Source organism: Microtus oregoni, unplaced genomic scaffold, assembly GCF_018167655.1.
Source record: "Microtus oregoni isolate MIOR12 unplaced genomic scaffold, Mior012 000016F_ref0000370, whole genome shotgun sequence".
Taxonomy (NCBI): domain Eukaryota; kingdom Metazoa; phylum Chordata; class Mammalia; order Rodentia; family Cricetidae; genus Microtus; species Microtus oregoni.
In genome coordinates this window covers 23,639,533-23,647,030 of record NW_024543075.1, presented here as the reverse complement: position 1 = coordinate 23,647,030, position 7,498 = coordinate 23,639,533, and the positions used below count along the sequence as shown (strand labels likewise).

At 40.2% G+C, this 7,498-nt stretch overlaps 1 pseudogene; it reads left to right on the top strand.

The window, feature by feature from the left end:
- The first annotated feature begins 625 nt into the window (after window positions 1–625).
- LOC121457675 lies at window positions 626–5,632 on the top strand (annotated as a pseudogene).
- Window positions 5,633–7,498: the final 1,866 nt, after the last annotated feature.

The following is a 7,498-nucleotide window of genomic DNA, read 5'->3' as shown; positions in this document are numbered from 1 at the left end:
CCCACCTTAGGACCTTGCACCCCATGTTCCCACCTGTCATGACATCTGCTATGAATCTCTTCTTGCATTTGTGACAGTCACTATAGGCTTCATAGCTCAAAATGTTCTGAAATCAATGCCACGCCTTCTGGAGACTCTGGAAGGTTCTGGAGGAGACTTTATTTAAACCCCTGTCTATTCCAGAAACAGAGGCTGCTTGCACGTCTTGGCTCATGGCAGCATCTCTTGGATGTCTGCCTCCACTGTCACATCTCCTCCACCCTTCTTTCCTTTTCTCTTCTTATAAAGATCCCATGGTTCCAGGGGCCCCACCTAAACGGCACAGTAGAACCACCCCACCTCTTTGATGTCCCTTCTGACATGTGATAGAACATAGTGTGTTCGTAGGTCCGTGAGATTACGACATGGATACTTGGGGGAGGAATGATATTTTAGGCATCATATTGCTTCTTTGGAAGTGGCCTATTCCTCTTTTATTGAAAATAGATATCTTCGGTCTTGGGTCCCAGTGGCGGCAGCGGCCCTGGGGAGGGGTGTAGTCAGTCTTCCGCGGGGCCACCAGTGCAGGCTAATGGGAACCACAAGTCCCGCACTAAATTGGAGCCGCTGGAGGCATTGGTGGGAAATGGTGGACGAGGCGTTGTTTTTGCTTCTCCATAATGAGATGGTGTCGGAAGTGTACAAGTCTGCCAAGCAGGAGGATGTGGAAAATGGACGATGTATTACTAAGCTGGAAAACATGGGGTTTGAGTGGGGCAAGGATTGATAGAAAGGTTTACGAAAGATACTGCAAGGTTCAAGGATGAATTAGACATCATGAAGTTTATATGTAAAGATTTTAGGACCACAGTATTCAAGAAACAAATTGATAATTTAAGGGCAAATCGTCAGGGCATATATGTGCTCCAGGACAACAAATTTCGACTGCTTACTCAGCTGTCTGCGGGAAAACAGTGTTTAGAACATGCATCAATGTATCTAGCATTTACATGTGGCTTAATCAGAGGTGGCTTGTCAAACTTGGAAATTAAAAAGTATTGTAACAGCTGAAGTATCTTCAATGCCTGCCTGCAAATTCCAGGTGATGATACAGAATAAGAAGGGTGCAGAAGCTGTAGGGTGCAGGGAAACACGAGAGTGTCTACTCCTGGGCAAAGTCCTGCAAGTGCTGATCTCTGCTCACTGTTGTTGGTCTGTGCTGGAGCAGAGAGGGCTTACCTCACCAGGTTCACATAGACCAAATCAAAGGCAATAAGGTCCTTCCACCATGACGTAAACTAACTGAACTGTTTGAAGTGACGTCAGTCAACTAGACACCAAAATGTAAAGCTCTCTATTTTAAACATCTTTATTTCCTAGTGTAATATGTATTTAACCATAGATTGATATTGAAACTCAGGGTGCGTTGAATTGCTATATAGGAAAATATGCACCAGTCAGAATAGTTTCTATTCAAATGACCAAAATTTGTTAAAGCATAAATGTGTTTTAGTTATTTTAAAAAAACCAACCACTATGCTAAATTAAGCTTAATTTTATTGTATTGTTTATAATTTATTTGTTGAGAGAATTTGTATGCTTATATAAGGATTTCATTTATACATTGTATGTTTATATGTATATATAAATACATATGTTATTGTCAAAAAAGAAAATAGATATCTTCATACAACATATTCTGATTATGGCTTCCCCTCCCCATATTCCTACTAGTTCTTCCCACCTCCCTTCACATCAGGATCCACGCTCTTTTTGTCTCTTTCTAGAAAACCAATAGGCATCTAAGGAAAAAATAATAAAATAAAATACACCCATCAGGTTCAGTGTGGTAGGATTTATATTGAGGTCTTTGATCCGTTTGGAGGTGAGTTTTGTGCGTGGGGATAGATATGGATCTATTTGCATTCTTCTCCATGTTGACATCCAGTTATGCCAGCACCATTTGTTGAAGATACTTTCTTTTTTCCCCATTGTATAATTTTAGCATATTTCAAAAATCAGGTTTCCATAGGTGTGTAGATTAATATCCGGGTCTTCAATTTGATTCTATTGTCAACCTGTCTGTTTTTATGCCAATACCAAGCTGTTTTTAGTGTTGTAGCTCTATAATAGAGCTTGAGGTCAGGGATGGTGATGCCTCCAGAAGTTTCTTTATTGTACAGTATTGTTTTGGCTATTGTGAGTTATTTGTTTTCCCATTTGGGTTTTTTTTTTTTTTTTTCGAGACAGGGTTTCTCTGTGGTTTTTTGGAGCCTGTCCTGGAACTAACTCTTGTAGACCAGGCTGGTCTCGAACTCACAGAGATCTGCCTGCCTCTGCCTCCCAAGTGCTGGGATTAAAGGCGTGCGCCACCACCGCCCGGCTTGTTTTCCCATTTGAAGTTGAGTATTGTTCTTTCGAGGTCTGTGACGAATTATGTTGAGATTTTGATGAGAATTGCATTGAATCTACAGCTTGCTTTTGGTAGGATTACCATTTTTATTATGTTGATTCTACCTATCCAAGAGCATGGGGGTCTTTTCAATTTTTCATATCTTCTTCAGTTTCTTTCTCCAAAGACTTAAAGTTCTTGTACAGTTGTTTCACTTCTTTCGTTAGTGTTACCCCAAGATATTTCATGTTATTTGTGACTATTGTGAATGGTGATGTTTCTCTGATTTCTTTTTCAGCTTCTTTATCAGTAGGAGGGCTACTGATTTTTTTTTGAATCGATCATGTGTCCTGCCACATTACTGAAGATGATTATCAGCTGTAGGAGTTCCCTGGTAGAGTTTTTGGGGTCATTTATGTATACTATCATATCATCGGCAGATAGCAAAAGTCTGACATTTTCCTTTCCAATTTGTATCTGCTTGACCTTCTCCTGTTGTCTTATTGCTCTAGCTAGAACTTCAAGTACTATATTGAATAGATATGAAGGGAGTGGAAAGCCTTGAATTGTTCCTGATTTTAGTGGAATCACTTTGAGTTTCTCTCCATTTAATTTGATGTTGGCGGTTGGCTTTCTGTATATTGCTTTTTATATGTTTAGATATGTTCCTTGTTTCTCTGATCTCTCCAAGACCTTTATCATGAAGCGGTGTTGGATTTTGTTGAATGCTTTTATAGCATCTAATGAGATGATCATTTGAAATTTTTATTTTAGTTTATTTATATGGTGGATCACATTGATAGATTTTTATATGTTGAACCACCCCTGCATCTCTGGGATGAGGTCAACTTGATCATGGTGGATGATTTTTTTTGACATGTTCTTGGATTCAGTTTGCAACAGGAGACCACTTTCCAAAAAACACCAATAGCACAGACACTGAGAACAACAATAAGTAAATGGGACCTCCTGAAACTGGAAAGCTTCTGTAAAGCAAAGGACATGGTCAACAAGACAAAAAGGCACCCTACTTAATGGGAAAAGATTTTCATCAACTCCACATCAGACACAGGACTGATCTCCAAAATATATAAAGAACTCAAGAAATTAGACATTAAAATACCAAATAATCCAGTTTAAAAGTGGGTACAGATCTAAACAGAGAATTTTCAAAAGAAGAATTTTAAATGGCCAAAGACATTTAAGGAAATGTTCAACATTCTAAGCCATCAGAGAAATTCAAATTAAAATGACTCTGAGCTATCATCTCACACCAGTGAGAATGGCTAAGATCAAAAGCACCAGTGATAGCTTATGCTGGAGAGGATACGGAGTAAGGGAAACACTCATCCATTGCTGGTGGGAATGCAAACTTGTACACTACTCTGGAAATCAGTATGGCGGTTTCTCAGAAAATTGGGAATCAACCTACCTCAAGACCCAGCAAAACCACTCTTGGGCTTATACCCAAAGGATTCTCAATCATACTACAAGGACATTTGTTCAACCATGTTCATAGCAGCATTATTTGTAATATTCAGGACCTGGAAACAACCTAGATGCCCCTCAACTGAAGAATGGGTAAAGATAATGTAGTACATCCACACAATGGAGTACTATCAGCCATAAAAGGCAATGACATCTTGAAATTTTCATGAAAATGGATGGAACTAGAAAAAGCCACCCTGAGTGAGGTAACCCAGACCCAGAAAGATGAGCATGGTATGTACCCACTCATAAGTAGATACTATCTGTAAAGCAAAGGATAATGAACCTATAGTCCACAACCCCAAAGAAGCTAAGTAACAAGGTGAACCCTAAGAAAAACATATATAGATTTTCCTGGAAAGGAGAAATAGACAAGATCTCCTGAGAAAATTGGGAGAATAGGGGTGGGGGGAGAATGGAGAGAGGAAAGGTAAGAAAGGGAGGAGGGGAGAAGGGGAAGGGGGAACTTGAGGAAAATGGATGGTCAGGACAGAGGGAGGACAGAGATGAGAGGAAGGAAAGAGATCTTGATTGAGGAAACCATTATGGGGCTAGCAAGAAACCTGCCAAGAGAAATTCCCAGGAATCCACAAAGATGACCCCAGCTAAGACCCTAAGCAGTAGTGGAGAGGGTGCCCGAACTGGCCTTGCCCTGTAGTCAGGATGAGTGTTCTCCTTGTCCCATATCCTCACTAGCATGAGTTGTTTTTGTCGTATTGATCTTGGCCTCTGATTTGTGTAAGTTAAAATCTCAAAGCAGGTTTGATTTGTATTTCCCTGATGATCCTAAGGGTTTTGAACATTTCTTTGAGTGCTTCTCAGCTATTTGCATTTCCTCTTTTGTGAATTCTCTGTTTAGATCTGTACCCCCTTTTAAAAAACTTTTTCCTACTCATTTATTTTCATTTTTAATTGTTTTTATTGACCTATATATTTTTTCTCCACTTCTCTCCCTTCCTCTTCCCTCTCCTCTACCCTCTCCTATGATCCCTACACTCTCAATTTACTCAGGAGATCTTGTCTTTCTACTTCCCATGTAGATTAGATCTATGTAAGTCTCTCTTAGGGTCCTCTTTGTTGTCTAGGTTCCCTGGGATTGTGAATTGTAGGCTGGTTTTTCTTTGCTTTATGTCTAAAAGCCACTTACAACTGAGTAATATTATATTTGTCTTTCTAGGTCTGGGTTACCTCACTCAATATGATGTTTTCTAGATCCATCTATTTGCCTGCAATTTTCAAGATGTCATTATTTTTTCCCACTGTGAACATACTTCATTATGTAAGTTTATCACATTTTCCTTATCTGTTCTTTGGTTGAGGGGCATTTAGATTGTTTCCAGGTTGTGGCTATGGTAAACAGTGCTGCTATGAACATAGCTGAGCACATGTCCTTGTGGTATGATTGAGCATCCTTTGGGTAATACCCAAAAGCGGTATTGCTAGTTCTTGAGGTAGGTTGTTTCCAAATTTTCTGAGAAATTGCCATACTGAAATCCAAAGTGGTTGTTTTGGATTTTGTGTCTTGAATTGGTGTCTAGGAGCACATTCTATTTGGAGGGATAAACTTTTTTTTTCTTTCTTTCTTTTTTCTTTTCTTTTTTTTTTTTTGTGGGAGAGGTTGTATAGGCAGAGGGTGGAAGCAAGGGGATGGGGTAGAGATCTGAAACAGTTCGCACTTCCACCAGCAATGGGGGAGTGTTCCCTTTACCCCACATTCTCTTCAGCATAAGCTGTCATCAGCGTTTTTGGTCTTGACCATTCTTACAGGTGTAAGATGGAATCTCAGAATTGTTTTGATTTGCATTTCTCTGATGACTAAGGATGTTGAGCTTTTTCTTAAGTGTTTTTCAGCCATTTTAGATTCTTCTGTTGAGAGTTCTCTGCTTAGGTCTGTACCCCATTTTTTTAAAAATTAAATTATTTTTTCTTTTGATGGCCAATTTCTTGAGTTCTTTGTGTATTTTGGAGATGAGCCCTATGTCCAATGTGGGGTTGGCGAAGATCTTTTCCCATTCTGTAGGCTGTTGTTCTGTCTTGTTGACTGTATCCTTTGCTTTTCAGAAACTTCTCAGTTTCAGGAGGTCCCATTTACTAATTGTTTCTCTCAGTGTCTGTGCTACTGGGGTTATATTTAGGAAGTGGTCTCCTGTGCCAATGTAGCCAAGTGTACTTCCCACTTTCTCTTCCATGAGGTTCAGTGTGGTTGGCTTTATGTTGAGGTCTTTGATTCATTTGGACTTGAGTTTTGTGCATGGCAATAGATATGGATCTATTTTCATTCTTCTACATGTTGATATCCAGTTATGCCAGCATCATTTGCTGAATATGCTTTATTTTTTCCATTTTATATTTTTTTGCTTCTTTCTCAAAAATCAGGTGTTCATAGGTGTGTAGATTGATATTCAGGTCTTTGATTCAGTTCCATTGGTCATCCTGTTTTTATGCCAATACCAGGCTGTTTTCAGTACTGTAGCTCTGTAGTAGAGTTTGAAGTCAGGGATTGTGATGCCTCCAGAAGTTCCTTTCCTGTACAGGATTGTTTTGGATATACTGGGTATTTTGCTTTTCCATATGAAGCTAAGTATTGTCCTTTTGAGGTCTGTGAAGAATTTTGCTGGGCATTGCATGTACCCCATTTTTGTTGGTTTATTTGTTTTCTTGATGTCCAGTTTTTTGAGTTCTTTATACATTTTGGATATTAGCCCTCCATCAGATGTGGTGTTGGTAAAATATTTTCCCATTCTGAAGCCACTTTGTCTGAATGATGGTGTTATTTGCTTCTCTGTGTAGAAGCCAGAGGCTAACTTGGGTGACTCCTCTATTGCTGCCCACCTTACTTTTTGAAACTCGGTCTTTTGCTGAACCTGGAGCTCTCTGTTTTGGGCTGGACTGGCTGGCCAGTGAGGCTCCAGGAACCTCCTATCTCGCTCATGACAGTGTTGGGCTTATAGGTATATACTGCTTACCTGGTCCTCATGTTTATGCTGCGAGCACTTTACCCCTTTAGTCATCACTCTTTGTTAGCTGAGAATTTTGTCCCTTAAAGCTAAAGACATCTGTCAGAGGTCATAGAACACATCAACAAGCATCTCAGCCCCCAAGATCCTCTAGGCGGCTAACGTCCCCCTCTCTACACAGAACCCTGGCTTCATCCTGCCTTAGGCTAAAGGTGAAATCTTATGGAGGGGCAAGTGAAGAGGACATTGGTTTATTCCTAAATCAGCCTGGCCACTAGACTTCCAGGTCTAGTGTGGCTAGGATACCAGGGGTTCAGACTTGCAACTCCTTTGCAGTGGAGCTCAGAATCATTGGAGCAAAGACTGAAGTGTAGCAAGGTTCAGGGCACAGGCATGAGCCTTGCCTGCTAGTCACAGTCTCATCTGAACCAGAAAATGGCCTGTCTGGTTAGAGTGCCATCATGCCCTGAAATTTATGATGCTAATCCCAGCGTAGCGAGAACCTTTTTTTCCAGCAGAAGGCTCTGTGTTTCAGACTGGCCTCCTTGAAAGCAGACCTGAAGACAAGGATTTGCATAAATATGATTTATTAAGAGATGCTCTTGGAAACACAGGGAGGGAAGAAGGAAGGAATTAAAAAACATGTGGGTCAGTTCAACTCAGGGTTATGAGGTTCCATGTC